Below are 17,202 nucleotides of genomic sequence, written 5' to 3'. Positions count from 1 at the left end.
GGTGAACATAAAGATGGCAAATCTTTTTGCACAATAAACCCTTCTCTGGATAATTTAGATTTTCATCAAAATGTGTCACATGGCAGCTGAAATGAGCTGAATTAACTCTAGTGTACAGATAGACTTTCAGCATGGGACATATTGCTTTTCAGACATCATCTGCCATTGTTTGGAAAAGATGGATGTTTCTGAAAGTGAAAAAAGACTTCATTCAAAAAACAGACTGGAAAATGAGCCTTAACAATAGATCTTTATTAGAAAGGGCACTGGACTGCTATGCATGTTCCACTTGTTCATAGTATTGTATCGTTCTGAGTCAGCTGGCTCAGGCAGGAATAACAATCAGAGTTCTGTACAGCAATAATTGCTTGCTGAGGCACTAATTGGAACAAATTGCCCCCCAGGGGTAAAACATTGCATGATCTTTGCACCGTTGAATGTGTCCATTTCTCAAATACTGCAGTGAGATTTGAATGCAATACAACTGTGATCACGGTATCATGGTACTCAAGCAAGAAAGAGGTAGGCAAGTGAGTAAGACCTGCATCATTTTCAAGATTTTCATCTCTGAAGGATTACTTGCTAATTAGTAATCTGATGTATGATGAGATAAAGCAAAGGACTGAGTGTAACAATTTACTTGACAAAAATAAAATGTGGTTTGCTTCCAAAGTATTTCACGGAGTACTTTCTCCTGTATGAACCTCCTCCACTCCCTCACAAGGCCTTAAGGTTGACTAGTATAGCCTACTCTGCTTTATTTCATTTAATGGTGTATGGTTATTGTCTGTGAGAAGAAGGGACATTTTGTGGTGGCCCCAGAGTTGTGGATAACTCTTCCCAAGAAATGTGTACATCGGGGTAGCCAATGCAGCATGACTGTTGGCCATGCTGCCTATAGCTGACAGAAGTTGCAATCCAACATCTGTAGTACACCACACTGGCTTCTGCTTATGTCTGTTCCCTGGTCTCCTTTCACAGACAGGTGAGAACACTTTTAATTCTGCCAGGCTTTTAGGGGTTAGTGGAGATTCTGTCTCTATGTAGTTGTAAATTTTGTTTTTTTGCTTAGCTGTTTTTCTATTTTATTAAAATTTTTAGTGTGTAGTTTTTGAGTGTTACAATTATTAGCAATATATATATATATGCTTGAAAAAGGGGCTGTTTTGATGCTAAAGTATTACTTCAAAGGACATACCCAGGTCTTACAAGAACAAAAATTATATTGCTAGATTTGACCACAGGTTCATCTAATCCAGGATGCTGTCTTCAACATTAGCTGGTTAGATGCTCCCGGGATGCTTACATGATGGAGACAACCATTCCAATTTCCCAGAAGTTAGCCCCATTGAACCAACAGGATTTACTTCCAAATACACACATAGGATTGCATTGTTAGTTTTTACAGAGCATTCATGGTTTCCAATGTTTTTTCAGACATGTTCTGTGATTATTTTTCTGGGTTGATGGAATATAAAATAAATTAATAAAACAACAGCAACTTACATGCATACATACATACATACATACATATGTACATACATTTGCAGCACCAGCTTTTCCAGTGTGATTAGACAAAGTACTATTAAGCCTTATTGGAGCTCCTTTGTGTTTAATAGGACATTTCCTAAGTACAGCTGCTGCCAGTTTTATGGTTTATTTATGAGTGTCGGGGAGGGAACTAATATTGAATGGCCTATTAATTGCCCTTGAATAACCCTGCTTGATCGCCCAGTGTCAGTTTCTGTTCCTATGACAGAGAGAGGGAGTAGAAGGCTTTGATTCTGTTTGCTTGGTTTTCTTTCTTTCATTCATTTTTTCCTCCATGTTTCATTCTCATTTTTATAATGATACGGTATAGTTGTCCAGTTCCGCCTGAGCTTGGAGGTCACAGGGGAAACAGGCAGAGTGACCAGTCTATGCCAAGGTCAAGCTGAGAGCAGACAAGAGCAGGACCTTGGACAGCTCCAGCAGAGCCTTGTTCTCTGAAGCTACAGGTGTTGCCTCTGCAAGGAGCTAGAGCACAGGTCGGCAAACTAAGGCCTGCAGGCCAGATCAGGCCCAATTGCCTTCTAGATCTGGCCCGCGGACAGTTCGGAAATTGCTGAGTGGATCGCCAGTGCGTGGGTCGCCAGCATGCGCATTCTTTCTCTCTCCCTCCCTCTCCCTCCCACAGTGGCGCATTTCTCCTCAGGGACGGAGCAATCTTGTCCCATGCTGGGTGCTGTCGACAGCAGGAGTCGGCTCGCCCGCTGCCTGCCTCAGCAGGGCAGCGCTGTGAAGGGGGTGTGTGATGCCGGCTGCCGCTGCGTTTTCCTCCTGCTCCTCCTCCCTCTCCCTCAGTCCGCCCCTCCTTCCTTCTCCACGCCCCTTTTCCACGCCGCTTCCTTGCTTGCTTTCTTCTTTGCCACCTCCCTCCATCCCTCCCTCCTTCATTCCTCCCATGGCGTTCAGGTGGGTTGTTGCGGTGGCTGCGGCCACTGCTTGCAGGTTGGCGGGAGTCTCTATCTTCTTCTCCGTGGTGCCTTAGGAAGCAGCAGCAGCAGGTGGTGGGTAAAAGATCCGGCAATGCCCCGGTTCCCCTACCTCTGTCCGTGGTTCCTCCGCTGGGGCTGCTGCTTCTGTCTTCACCAGCCAACGCAGCCTCCTACCCTGCCACAGTGCCTGGCTGGCTGGAGAAGCCCACCTGTAGCTATTGGGACGACAACTGGGACAGGTAAAGTGAAGCATCTTCAGGCCTCTTTGTGGACAGATGAAAATCGTTCTCTCTCTCCCCCCCCCCAATATAGTCCAGCCCCCCACAAGGTCTGAGGGACAGTGGTCTGGCCCCCTGCTGAAAAAGTTTTCTGTTGCTAGAGTCAACAGAAGCCTTATGGAGGTTGGCCAGACCTAAGGTATGGTAAGCGCTGCCTCCCTGGAGGAACCAGTAGGCTGGTTAAATGTCTCTCACCCTATTTTGCAGGGAGACAGATAGTGGTGGGGCTGTGTCGTTTGGTCAGGAAGGTCCCCAGTAAGGTACAGGAGGTAGCCTATACGTCATTCTCATAAGAGACCTCCACCATCCATTGCAAGATTCTTGGTTGTGAGTCATGACAATTATTCCACTATTAAAATTATAAGAAAAAAATTGAGAGAAAATCAGTAACTAAAGCCATCTTCTCCTCTGGTCAGCAGAAATAGAAACCGACCCTGCAAATTTTCCAGGGGAAATGGAGATACACTCTTTAACACTAATTTTCCACCAACTCTCATATGAAAGCAATGACATGTAGGAAACATTTAGCCAGTGTTTCTGAGACCCTTTGCTAAATAGGCTCATCCGTGAACAAACATTATAGGATGATATTGGCCATAAGGAAGGGCAATGCTGGATGATATAGTAGTACAATAAATGCTTGTGTGGGAACTACAATTCAACTCTGTTTCACCTAAATTGTGGGAAAGTAATGCCTCAGCGGCAGACTAAAGGGCTGTAGAGTATTTAAAAAAACAACAAAAAACTAGATAGGTTCAAACATATATTTTTGCTAGATCTGGAAAGCTCATTATAGCAAGGGTATCATTATAACATAAGGAATCCATGTCTGTGTTCAAGAAACCTATGTGGAACCTATACAACTCTGTTAGTACTAGTAGATCTTGTTGTGTTAGTGGTGAAATGAGTGGAGCTCACTGGAACTTCCCAGGATAGGATTGTTTACCCTTAATCCTTCTCCTCCTCCCTTTTTTAAAACATAGGCTTCTTACAGCAAGAAGATGAAATATGATGATTTCCTTAGGTTGCAATCCTGACCATGCATACCTGGAAGTAAGCCCCACTGAATTCAAACAGACTATGAGTAGACATGGCTAGGATTGTGCTGCTAAATTTTATTTTATTTTTTCCTTTTAAACAGAAAGTCTTCTTTTGAGGCTAGTTCTTACCAGTACATTTCAGTGTGGGCTGGAGCTTCTCAGTCATGCAGACCATAATTAATATCTTTTACATTAGAGCTGAACCACAAACCACAGCTTTAAAGTATAACTTTTTGAAATCTTGATCTGGCAGTGTTCACCAATGAGTACTTTTGTACCATGGAAGTTGAATGGCACTGCAAATAAGATTAAGCAGAAAACCAAAGCAAATAACTTGCAGTTTGGAAAGCAGAAGCTGGGCCTTGGTTAGAAAAAAGACTGCTCAGCTTTAACAAACTCTATTTAAAAAGTCAGAACTGTCTAACAAGTGGAAACTCTGTGTAATACTGTTTATTTGAAACCTAATTTATTGTATCAATAAATTAACTCATTTAGATGTCATTTAAGCTGACCTAAATGAGAACTGAAGCAGTAACAACCCTGGTTTAAGTACATATTGGATCCTTAAACTCAGTCATAGCAAGCCTCACTCAACCAAGAAAGCTAACAAAACCAACTGCTTGCATTCTCCATTTGTAACCAAGGAAAGTAAAGACACATATACTAGCATTGCTTTCACTAATTCTTGCTCCCAAATTGAGGGTTCATTTCACACTTAACATGAAATAAGTTTGCCATCTAACATAAGTTTGCAGCACAATCCTGCACATGCCTACCTCAACCCATTAAGCTCAAGGTTTCCCAAACTAAGCTTCCTAGAGCAAAAATATATGCCTGGAGGCTGAGTTTGGTCAGAATTCAGTACACACTTCCAGAGTTAATGCTAAAGACATTGCTTCTGGTAAATAAGCCACCATAGCTGCTAGAGGGTCATGAAAATTTGTGTACCAGGCTTTTTAGACTCATCTACCCATGTACTAGGGACACGGGTGGCATTGTAGGTTAAACCACTGAGCCTAGTGCTTGCTGATCAGAAGGTCAGCGGTTCAAATCCCTGCAACGAGGTGAGCTCCTGTTGCTCGGTCCCTGCTCCTGCCAACCTAGCAGGTTGAAAGCACGTCAAAGTGCAAGTAGATAAATAGGTACCGCTCCGGCAGGAAGGTAAATGGCATTTCTGTGTGCTGCTCTGGTTTGCCAGAAGCAGCTTAGTCATGCTGGCCAAATGACCCGGAAGCTGTACACCGGCTCCCTCGGCCAATAAAGCGAGATGAGCACCACAACCCCAGAGTCAGTCACGACTGGACCTAATGGTCAGGGGTCCCTTTACCTTTACCTTACCCATGTACTATCTGAAACCAAAGGCGTCCATTGGTTGCCAGATGTGAAATATGTTGGCATTCTTTTCAGCTCTCTTACCCTGCTACTAGAGGTATGTAAGCAGAGACTATATGGCCATCTGTCAAAGATGCTGTTGTTGCTTCCCACACTGCAGAGTCTGCATTCAGCAAGAGGTTGGAGTAGAAGAGTGCCAAGATCCCTTCAAATTCAGATTCCTCAGATGTAAATCCTTCCCCCAAATTTCAATAGAATTAAAGTTTATGTAATTTACTTAAAGTAGGGATTTTAAATGAGTAGCAGTTAGGAAAGTGTTGCATTTTGTCATTTGTTATCTGTGGTTTTCTCTGCCTCTGCTCCCATTCCATAGTTCAGTGCGGATTTGAAGCTGAACTTCCAATTGTTTAAACCATGGGTCGGCAAACTAAGGCCTGCGGGCAGGATCAGGTCCAACTGCCCTCTGGATCTGGCCCAGAGACGGTCCTAGAATTGCCGATGGATTGGCATTATCGTTTGGGCTGTGCCATTTTTTTTTCCAGGTGCCATTCCCCCACCCCCCACCCTCTGTCCTCCTGGCCTCTCTCCGCCCTGCGGAGGAAGGGAGCTGGGCTTTGATGGGTGCCAGCCAATCTGAAGCCTCTCCACCCGCGGGCTGAGGCGCGGCCCAGACTCGCCACCCGCCCACCAGCCTCTCCATGCAAGACTGCATTGTGGGTGCGTCACGGGGCTTCGTGTGGAGATTGGTGCACCTGCTGGCCCCGCGCCTAGTGCCCAGGAAAGCTGGCCTGGAAAGGAGAAGCGGCGGCAGCTCCTAACCGCAGGCAGAGCAGAGGAGGAGGTAGGAAAGCAGGGGGAAGGGAGGGGCTGGGGGAGAGGGGGGAGACAGAGAAGCCCCCCCATGCTGTGTGTGTGTGTGTGTGCGCGCGCGCGCACCACAAGGTCTGAGGGGCAGTGAACGGGCTGCCTCCTAAAAAGTTTGCTGACCCCTGGTTTAAACTCAGCACTGTCTCCACAGTACCATATATCATAGCTGTCAACGTTTCCCTTTTTAAAAGGGAAATTCCCTTATTCTGAATTGGATTCCTCTCAATAAAAGGGAAAAGTTGACAGCTATGCCATATATTTTGGAAAAAGTACAGGCACACATATATGCAGGGCTTTTTTTCAGCCAGACCTCAGTTCCAGCAACTCTCAGGTGGCCACTATTGCCATTCTAAGAGAATGAGGGATATGTTCATGGTGAATTCCAGCACCTCTTTTTCTGGAAAAATAGCACTGCATAAATGTGATCTTGATTTGAAATGCTCATATTGAAGTGTCTGGTGAAATTTGGACTCTGTACACATACAGGTCTGCTGCAGCATCCAAACCTGAATTAAAGGTAGAAATCTCAGAAGAGAATGTGCAGGTTTATATCTGAACTATGGATATCACTGGAACTAAGGTGTTCTCTAGGAGAAGGCACCCATCATATGTTGCAGTGTTGACATTATCTAAAAAAAAAGGTTGTTCATTTGAAATCAAGGATTTCTGGTAACTCTGGACTCAGCTATAGAGCTGCAAATAAAATGTTTTAAGTGTGTTTTAAGTGTAATATACAGTGTGACACTAGATGGTGAGCCTTATGGAAAATTCAATGTATTTTTAAAGACGCCTTTTTTATATATAAAAAAGCATTTTCAGAATGGTTTTTATATGTGTGTAGAGCTAGGGACCTGGATTTGCAGCGTGCATCTCCCTCTGGCTCTCTTGCAGAGCACAGATAACTATGGCAAAATGCAAGCGTTTCCTAGCTGACAGTTAGGAAGAATACCAGATGCATATTCACAGGGTAAACTTCTGTGGACAAACTCTACTCTCTGGCAAAGGAATAAATGTCAAGGTAGCTTGGCAAACTCCTTCAGTCTCATTCCAAAGATACTATCTCTACCTTCTTTTGTACTTAGTTAAGGGCCTAATGATCTTTATGGGGGAAATTGCATTAGATCCAAACTAGAGGTAATCCCGACTTCTACTTACCTGGGAGTAAGCCCCATTGAATTCATTAGGAATTACGGCTAGCCTTGTGTTACTGTAATTACTGAGAATTAAAGTCTTGCTGACCACCTTCAGCCCCATCACTTTCAATGTGTGTACTCTAAATATGACCTATCCTAATATTTATACACTACAGGTAAATACAATCCAGTAGGACTTCTACGCAGACTGTGTAGAAAAGATCCTGGGGTGCTTCCACACAGGTGTTTATTTTAGGATCGGTGGTCCTCTTCATGCGTGCAAGCTTTTTTGCAGTGTACATATGACATCATTGTTATCAAAATGCCAGTCTGTTATTTTCCTCCCATTTAGAACTTGCACACGTTAGCCCTAAAAACACAACTAGGTTGTTCTTTTTCTCGGTTCATATTGAAGCTGGGTTTTTTTTTTGGGGGGGGGGGTAGGAAACACATCAAAATGCAGTATTTCATAAGAAACTACATGATATATAAGGCATAGATATGAACTGGGTCTAACGTCCTGTATTCACCACTTCCCAAAGCAGCAGATGCAGAGGAACGAGTGGGGGTGTATACAGCCTTAATCTGGACTGGCCATTTCCAGAAGAACTCTAAAAGCTTTTTTAAAACTGTTGCCAATGCTGATTGAGATATTGGTGGGCATATTTTGGGATATGAATATGAGCATTATTCTCTGCAAGCAGGTTGCCTGGAAAACAAAGTACCGTATATGAGATCATAGGCTGTTCCAGAATCATAGAGTTTCAAGGAATTTTAGGATTATTTAGCCTCTCCCAGCTTCTCCATCAACAAACGAGTAAAAATCACATGCTTGTGAACAGCCACAGCTTCATCTGCTTGTTTTAGATACTACAATTCTTCGCAACATGAAGGATTATAGTGAATACTCCCATCTTAAAACCTCTCAACAACAAATCCTAAATTAGCAGTGGGAGACATTCCAAGGCTTTGCGTCAGAAGAGAATCACAGTATTCAGAACTTTATTGTTTTGGACATCTCTCAAGATCAAGCTGTGTGTGCGCGCGCGCATGAGAGAGAGGGAGTGTGTGTGTGTTCATGTTTTGAAAGAGGCCAAAAATAATCTTTTTAATGGAATATTATTTATTTCACTGCCCTGCAGGCAAAATATATTGCCTGATATATTAGATACCAAAGCAGATATGCACTAGAACTGAAAAGGTAGTATCGAATTCCAACTATTTAGATCAGGAATGTGCTAGCTTTAAAATCTGCATAACCAAAGGGATGTCTGCCAGATAAATATATGGTAATCTACACACATATATTAATAATTGTTTTTAGACATAGTACCAAAAGAACGTCTGCAATTACATTGTTGTGTTAATAAGGGTACACCATTAATGATTCAGACAGCATGATAAACATTGAATTAATAATTCCTTTGGAACATCCAGACCAGAAATGCTAGTAGCTATTCAATGCATTCTAGTGAGTAAGTGATACTTGGCAAACTCCGTGTTGAAGGCTTGATCTGAGTCAAGAAACTGCTTTCTGGAAACAAGCAAGGCCCCAGGATTCAAAGTCTTAACCAGGAGGAAGTAGATGAACTGTAAAACTCCCAGTGAGTTTGGATGTTTGGTACAGTGACCTGTCATATTAGAAATATTCAGGCATTTCCTGAATGCTAACAGTTAAGGAGATTGGTGGGGTGATCTAGGGAAGGAGTTCCAAAACACAGGTACCACCATTGCCTTTGGTGGAATCAGATACCTAGGGGCCACCAATTCCTAGGGAGTGCAGGCACCTAAAGTTACATACTCAACTGGGTGCCAGATGCTGCAATGCCTGCCTAAGGAAGAAGGATGACTCTGGAATAAAGGGATACTCATAAGTAAGCTACTCCTCACTTGCAGACCCAAGAAACATGGATGGTACACAGCTGTGCTATCAGACTGTAATTCTGGCCCTGATCCACTCTTAGCTGCTCTGCCTGTGAGTCACCTGGTTGAAGATGTCAGCAAGGTGTTGGCTCTATGGTGATGTTGAATGGAATGTCCCTATTTTAATCTTAGGAATGTTGGAGTGTATGGGTCATCAGAACTCTGATCTCATCTTCAGGTAAGTCCTATCCAAGCAGACACGGATGATGGGTGGATTAATCATTGATCTCTGTTCTGGTACAAGGCCTATAGTAAGTTCATGGAAGGAACGTTTCACATCTCCTTCTCCCTGTGCCCCCTGAAAAGCATCGGGAGGGTTGTGGGCTCTGCTGGACCATGTGTAAGGAAATCAGCCCTGAGTGTTCACTGGAAGGACAGATCCTGAAGCTGAGGCTCCAATATTTTGGCCACCTCATGAGAAGAGAAGACTCCCTGGAAAAGACCTTGATGTTGGGAAAGATTGAGGGCACAAGGAGAAGGGGGACGACAGAGGACGAGGTGGTTGGACAGTGTTCTCGAAACTACCAGCATGAGTCTGACCAAACTGCGGGAGGCAGTAGAAGACAGAAGTGCCTGGCGTGCTCTGGTCCATGGGGTCACGAAGAGTCGGACACGACTAAACGACTAAACAACAACAACAACAGCGTAATACTCTAGAACCCATGCTACTTTTCTAGAAAAAAATAGGTGCCAGAACTCACCACAAACACATCTCTTATTCTCTTATAATGGCAATGGCATCCACTGAGAAGTGCTGGAACTGAATTCCAGCGAGTTCCCGCTGGAAAAAAGGCCCTGCCTAGAACCAAGTGTTCCAGAAAACAAAAAGTCTGCTCTCAGTAGTCAGCCCCACTGATAAAAATACAATAATACAATAAAAAATACTCAGCCCCACTGATAATAGCTGTCAACAATAAAAATCTGCTACAGACTACACAAATGAATCAAGTTGAGCTTTAGATGTTTAGTCAAGTGCAAGGACAAAAGCTTGCAGCCCTAAAAACACATATTCTGCATATCTCCCAGCAACCCACAGGGGGAAAATTGAGGCAACTTCCCAAGACGATCATGTGATTCCTGCTGCCTGCTTTGACTTCCCCCTGCCCACTTGTGACCAGAAGTTTTCAAGTGTCTCCCTTTGACTTTATAGGCTTCCTGGGGGCTTTTGCTACTGGTGTGTTTAGAACTCACTCCATCATTTCCTTTCAAGAGCTGCCGAAAATGGCACTTTAGAGGAAACAGATGGGCTGAGTGTGGCAGTTAGAAGGCTTATTATCACCCTGAAATGGTTTCTATAGCAACTAGAGAGATGCTGGATCATTGGTCTACCCTCCTACAGGAGTAGGTGATGGCTCATCAGACTGGCAGGTATGTGGAAAAAGCTCTGGGCACATCCTTCCACTCCTCCCCAAAACCTATTTTTAGATGGCCACGGAAATAAAGTAAATGCACATTCATACATGGCCATGCCCAGGGGTGGTTTTTTTTGAGCAGGAACTCAGGGGAACAGAGTTCCCTTACCTTTTAAAAATTAAATAATAATAATTATTTTTGTCTGGGGGGACTGGAACAGTTATAAACCCAATAACTGAACCAAAAATTCACCTATATCTGTAATCGATAAAGTTGTGGCTATTTCTAATCCAGATCATTGTCTGCTTGAGTATATTAATCACATCTTACATTTAGCCTCTCTCCTCTCTCTCTCTCTCTCTCTCTCTCTCTCTCTGTGTGTGTGTGTGTCTCACTGTGACTGGACCTGCAATAAAATAACCAACATTCATTCATTTATGCCCCCATCCCAAGAATCTTGTGAACTATAGTTTGTTTAGGGTGCTGGGAATTGAAGCTGTGTGTAAACTTCAGTTCCCAGGGTTCTTTGGCAGGGGGAGGAGCCATGTGCTTTAAATGCCCTTTACATGTATGGTGTGGATGTGACTTCAGACATCCTGGGAACCACAAATCGTGCCTCCAAAATGTGGAGGTGCCTCAATTCCAACTCATCCTGCTAAGCCAGTTTCACCAAGCCAGTCTGATGTGGTTGGGAAGGGAAATTTATTAGGAGCTCACTGTTGACTCCAATGGACATGTTTATACCTCTGCCATTTCAGGGAACTCAATGTGGTGTACATGTTTTACCCCTCCTCATTTAATCCCCACAACCTTGCGAGGTTAGGCTGCGAGGCAGTGACTGGCCCAAGGTCACCCAGCAAGCTTCAAAGCCGAGTGAGGATTCGAACCTTAGCCCAGCACTCTAACACTGGCTCTCAATGGATCTTTGAGTGCTATTTCTTTCCTGCCATGACACCACCTCCAACCATTTTCCTTCCCATGCAAACATTGTGCTCCTAGCAATTCTGGAGAACAGCCTTTACCAAAGGTGTCATGGACTTTGAAGACGCTCGAACTCAGGACAAAAGGGAGAAACATGCTAAGAGGAAGGCACGCTTGGCAAACTCTCACCATGATCAACTCCTGTCTGAAAACATATGCCTGCACTGTGGAAGGACGTGTGGACCCAGAATTGGCCTCCACAGTCACTTACGGACTCACTGTTAAAACCATGTTCATGGGAGACAATTTTACTCAGCTATGAGTGATCGCCAAAGAAGAAGTGGTCATAACTTGAAGGTGAGATCTACATGACTTTTTTTTTTTTTTTTGCAAGTAATGCCCTTGCTCATCTTGTAGCAAGTCGTCTTGGTATTCTAGATCTTTCAAGTTTGACTGTGGTTATTTTTTTACTTTGAGCAACTATGTAGATCTCATCATTCCCAATATATTCCTCTGCCCCTCCTGCTGTTCTGCTTGCCCCTTGCTCCAATATCACATCCTTTAATTTTGCTTCCTCTTAGGAAAAAAACAAAAAAACAAAAACAAAGCCCAGTTCTGTTACATTTAATATGAATTTCTTTGCTTGCTCTGTACCCTAAAAAACAATGTTTGATTTTGTAAAAAGTTCCTGACTCCTTCAGGGTGTAACACAAGCAAAACACATTCGTAAGCAAAGAAACAACAGCAGTGAACAACAGCGCCGTGTTGTAATGAACCATTGTTTATTTACTATAACATTTAATTGCTCAACTTTAATCATAAATGCAACATCGTGTTATTCATCAGGAAGACCTTTTGCCTGCTTAGCTGAGTCATATAACCAAGCCACATATTTATAAGTCTATGTAGAGGTGGCCATTCAGTTGTCTACGGACAGTAGCTTGAGCTCCAGGAACAAGAGGGCAAAAACTTGTGCCTCACTTTCATGGGTGATGCTTAAACTGATTTTAAAGTACAGTAATCTAAATTTGCCTTCAGTGTGATTGCTCACCTGTATTGTCTCATAGGCATACACTGTCACAGTGCTTCAAATAACACCAGGGAGACTCCTGTGTGACATTGCACAGTGATAGAGCACTTGCTTTGCATGGAGGTTCCTGGTTCAGTCCCTAGCATTTCCTGGAAAGGCGGGGAAAGACCCAGACTGAAACCCGAAGAACTGCTGTCAGTCACTGTTGACAATATTTGACTCATTTGACCAATGATCTGACTTAGAATTGACAGCAAGATGTCTTATACCATCTTCATAGCTTTGCCCTTCCCCAGAGCAGGATGGAGACCACAGCCAATATCCTTCTAAATGTTTCCCTCATCCATGGAGAGAATGACATGAAGGGGAGCTGGACATACACCTGGGCGAGGGCATTTGCAGTCATTGCGTATCCATTTCCGTATGCATTCATTATATTTCTATGTGGCTTTTCATTCACACAAATCACAAAGAAGCTCACAAACAATAAGTAACAATAACATAGTAGAGCATCACAATCACAACATAAATAATATAGAATAGTGTTTTCCAATCTTGGCTCTCCAGCTGTTTTGTACTACAACTCCCATCATTCCTAACTAGCAGGATCAGTGGTCAGGGATGATGGGAATTGTAGTCCAAAAACAATTGGAGACCCAAGGTTGGGAAACCCAGATATAGAATAAATAACAAATAGCCATTAGAACAATGGCAAAACTAACTGGCTGTAATGGTGATGAGAAAGGTATGTTATCCGTTGCTCCCAACCCCAGTGTGACAGAAAACACCCCACAATCATTACATAATAATGTATAAAATTGTGAGCAAGCTCAGAGTAGATGGATGGATGGATGGACTGAGAGGGAGACAGGTGACCCACATTCATCCACTACTTCTCCCCTTAAAACTAAACCTCATTTCCCCTTTTTCCAAATGCACATCTTAGCACAGCCACCAGCTGGGCTAACCAAAACTTTTAGCTCCCTTGTAAATAATAAACAGCTGATGGATGTATCATTTCCTCTTCCACTAAGGTTGCAAATCTTTTTCTGCAGGCTCTTAATGCCTACAAAATCCTCGCTGTTAAGAGGCTGCTCTGCCCACGCAGCTGTGTCTGTGTCAGAGGAATAACATGTTCCCTGCTGTATCGTGTATAGTTTTTCTTCTCTAGCAAGAGGCAAAATGAAAGCTACTCAAAAGCAACTTCTTGATCAGCATGAGATATATACATTATAGACAGCAGGGTGATCAAAGGGGTATGTGCTGATTCATTGGCTATATTCATCTAGAAAGGTGTGTGTGTCACATGTACAATTCTGACAGCTTCTAGGGCTGTGAGCAACTATTACAAAGCCTTAAAAGGGTTCTAGAATTGTTACATACTGTAGGCCGTGCACTGAAAAAATGAAAGATTTATTAAAGAACAAAGTCATTATGGATGAAAAATCAGTAAGGATGTTTTTTTTTTCACCATTCAAGATGCTGGGGAACAGGAAGTGTGGCTGACTTACACTTCCTGCTCTCTATGATTCTTTATCATATCTGAACTGGAGATTGTACAGCCAGCTTCCCTTGCACTAAGATGCACCAGTGATTCCTACATCAGAAGCATGCACACATATCTCACAGCTAAGGAGATGCATGTGCTTCATTTTGGACATTGTACAGAAGCAGAGAGAAGAGGAATAAGCATTAACCACTTATACTTTCTGCCCCTTCCCCAGATGTCAAAGGAAGGGTACCCTCAGAGAATGGTGGACAAACTGAGAGCTTAGAAGCCTGCAAGATAAATAACATTTCTTGAAAATGGCCGGTCTGGCCAGTCACCTTCCATTTCTGCTGCAAAATTTTGAACTACATCCCAGATTATCAGTAGCAGGATCTCCATCTTTCTATATGATGATTGAGAGGGAGTTGGGTGTTCAGATTTTTCAGAGGTTCTCAAACTGTATTCCTAAGAAGTTTATTGGGGGTCTTCAATGATAACATTTAGGGTAGACAAATGTCTCTGAAAGGCAAGCACTGCTTCATTATAAAACATCTCCAGAGATGCTCAGGCCCAGGGGAATGTTAGATTATAGATTGACACACTCTTATTTTGCACAGAGGAAGGGCAAACCTCAGAGCCTTGAGTGGCATTCGGTGTAAAAGAAGCCCCAAATCTATTGGCACTTGAGGTGGTCCAGCAAACATGCATAAAGTTTAGGAAGAGGTAATGAAGGTAATTTCTTACATAATGGGTGTAAAGGTAAAGGGACCCCTGACCATTAGGTCCAGTCGTGACCGACTCTGGGGTTGCGGCGCTCATCTTGCTTTATTGGCAGAGGGAGCCGGCGTACAGTTTCCAGTCATGTGGCCAGCATGACTAAGACACTTCTGGCAAACCAGAGCAGTGCATGGAAATGCCGTTTACTTTCCCGCCAGAGCAGTACCTATTTGTACCTGTTGTGCTTTCGAACTGCTAGGTGGGCAGGAGCAGGGACCGAGCAACGGGAGCTCACCCTGTCATGGGGATTCAAACCACCAACCTTCTGATCGGCAAGTCCTAGGCTCTGTGGTTTAACCCACAGCACCACCCATGTCCCATAATGGGTGTACTGGTGCCTTTAAATCCCAAACTGTGACTTCTATCCATTACTGATGAGTTGAATAGATTTAATATGTAAACCACTTACAATTTTTCTATTAGTAGCTGCTTGTTTGACCATATCAAAGGGCTGGAAGGAGTCTTGGGTTTTTCTTTAAATAATTGGTTCAATGGTTATTCTCAGTTCTGTGAAACTGATTTATAAATTAAGGGAATCTTGGGGGGTGGGCAGCTACATCTATGGATTTTGCTTCCATTTGGTAGCAATTTATTGCTTATATGGTAAGGCCAATCACAGGGATATCAAGTCCTGATGAAATATGGCTTTATTTGGTATTCATAACATTTGTTTTGTATTCTTCCTATATCAGGTCGGTTTTTGTTGTAACATCTAATTCATTGTGCAGTCCCTTGAGAATGTATTTTATGAGGTAATGGCTGTGAAGCTTGGGTTTGTTTGTTTTTTAACTGTTTCCCTTCGTCTTCTTTTTATTTTTTAAATTTCATATTTCTTATCAGATTGTGATTCATAATACATTTTTAAAAAAACAACAACAACAAAAAAAAAACCTCCCTAACCCACCCTGGAATTATCATCTTTGCAACGTTGAAGTCACTCAATAGGCAAACAGTGATTTTGTGATGGTTCCCAGAGGACAGGAAGTTTGAGAAGAAAACCACTAGTTACAGGGAAGGAGGCAATGCTTTTAAGTTAAAAGGCAACAGCACACCCACTTCTCATCCTCTTTGCAAGAGTTCTACAGGATGGGGAAATGGAGATACCATTGAGGCATGAGAAGCAGAAGGGCTGTTAAAGCTACAGGGATGGTGGGGCTACCAGATTTCAACGCAAGTTTCTTCCATGACTCCTCCAATGGAGTCCAGTAACACTGTGACTATAAAAGGTAAAGTATGCTGGTAAGCCACTGGAGTCCTGCAGTATTCCTGCGGCCTATCAGATTGTTTGAATAGGGTAGATAACCACTGGACTAAGCTGCTGTGCGTGCACATCCTGCTGCAGTAGTTAATTACCATGCCCTCGCTTTGGCATGCAGATTGGGAACAACCCCTTTCTTAGACAAATAAATATATGTGAGTTGTAAAGATTAATAGGGGGAGAGGAACGGGCGGACAGGGAAAGAGATCTTGGTTATAATCAATACCAAGTAGCAAAGTAATGCCTTTTCCCAAATACCTTATACGGCTATAGCCAGCCTTAGTCACTTCTTGCCAATTTATGTTCCCTTTGTGTTGGTGCCATGGCAACTCCTCTCCGTTTATTGTTGGCATGCTTGACAGAGGAGTTCTCGGAGGATGAATTCCTTGACCTTCCCAGATGCTGCTTATTTGGAGTTCAGAAGATTGTTTCTTTTTATAGGCAGCAAGTTAAATTGGGATTTTCTTACATATGCAAATAAATCAGCTTGCCTCCGATCCACCAACCTGCTCCCCCAGTATCTGCCGCTGCTTTATCTAGGATTTTTGCTGTCGTCTGAAATGAATATTTTTTTTTAAAGGAGTATGTCTAAAAGCAGAAGTAATGTTGGATTTATGGTTATGATCTGACTAACAAACATTGTATGCAAACCGCTCAGGTAATTAGGAGTCTGGATAAACAGGAGTGCTCTGCTATATAAGGAGGAACAGCTTGGGGGTGGGGAGTGCAAACACAATTGTAGGAATAATGAAGTATGGCTAGACGAGATATATATTAGATGCCTAAGTCCAGCTTATTGCAAATATCTGGAACATGCAGGTGCAGAGGTAAATACTGGCATATTGCCAACAAGCTGCTTTACCTGAAGGAATGCAGTGGATCTGAGTTTTATAGCAGGCCCTGGCTTAAGAAGAGACTGTTTGGGATCATCAGAGTCCCAAGATCAGGAGCTAAGTTCTCATGCACAGTATCCTGGCTCCATCTGTATATATGATTTACTCTCTCTCAGTCAGTCACTTGATGCCCTGGACTCCTGGTTTCAGACACATAAGGTTCAAGTCAGGGGTGTGGAATCTTTTTCATAGAATAATAGAATTGGAAGGGACCATGAATCTTTTGCACAGTGTGGGGCTCAAACGGACAACCCCCAGATTAAGAGTCTCATGCTCTACCAACTGAGCTATCCCAGTTTTAGATTTTAAAAAAACTTAGGGTATGTATATACCATATGTATATACCATACAGTTAAAATATATTTAAAGCAGCCCCACAAGGAATCCAGGGACCTGCCATTTCCTCCTCACAGAGATACCTTTTAACAAAC

The 17,202-nt window shown here is 43.0% G+C and overlaps 2 long non-coding RNA genes across 5 annotated transcripts in view; one reads left to right on the top strand and one right to left on the bottom strand.

Annotated features, from left to right (window-relative positions):
- Positions 1–17,202, top strand: part of LOC309351201 — a 34,386-nt gene that overhangs the window by 14,153 nt on the left and 3,031 nt on the right. The gene's annotated exons all lie outside the window — the stretch shown is intronic.
- Positions 3,574–17,202, bottom strand: part of LOC309351197 — a 28,747-nt gene continuing 15,118 nt past the window's right edge. For all 3 annotated transcript variants that reach the window (XR_014160737.1, XR_014160738.1, XR_014160739.1), the window contains exon 3: positions 3,574–4,091. This is a non-coding gene — a long non-coding RNA (uncharacterized lncRNA). The remainder of the gene's footprint in view (positions 4,092–17,202) is intronic.

The sequence above is a fragment of the Podarcis erhardii genome (assembly GCF_964252035.2).
Source record: "Podarcis erhardii genome assembly, chromosome: 10".
NCBI lineage: Eukaryota > Metazoa > Chordata > Lepidosauria > Squamata > Lacertidae > Podarcis > Podarcis erhardii.
This window is presented reverse-complemented; position numbering and strand designations above follow the sequence as displayed.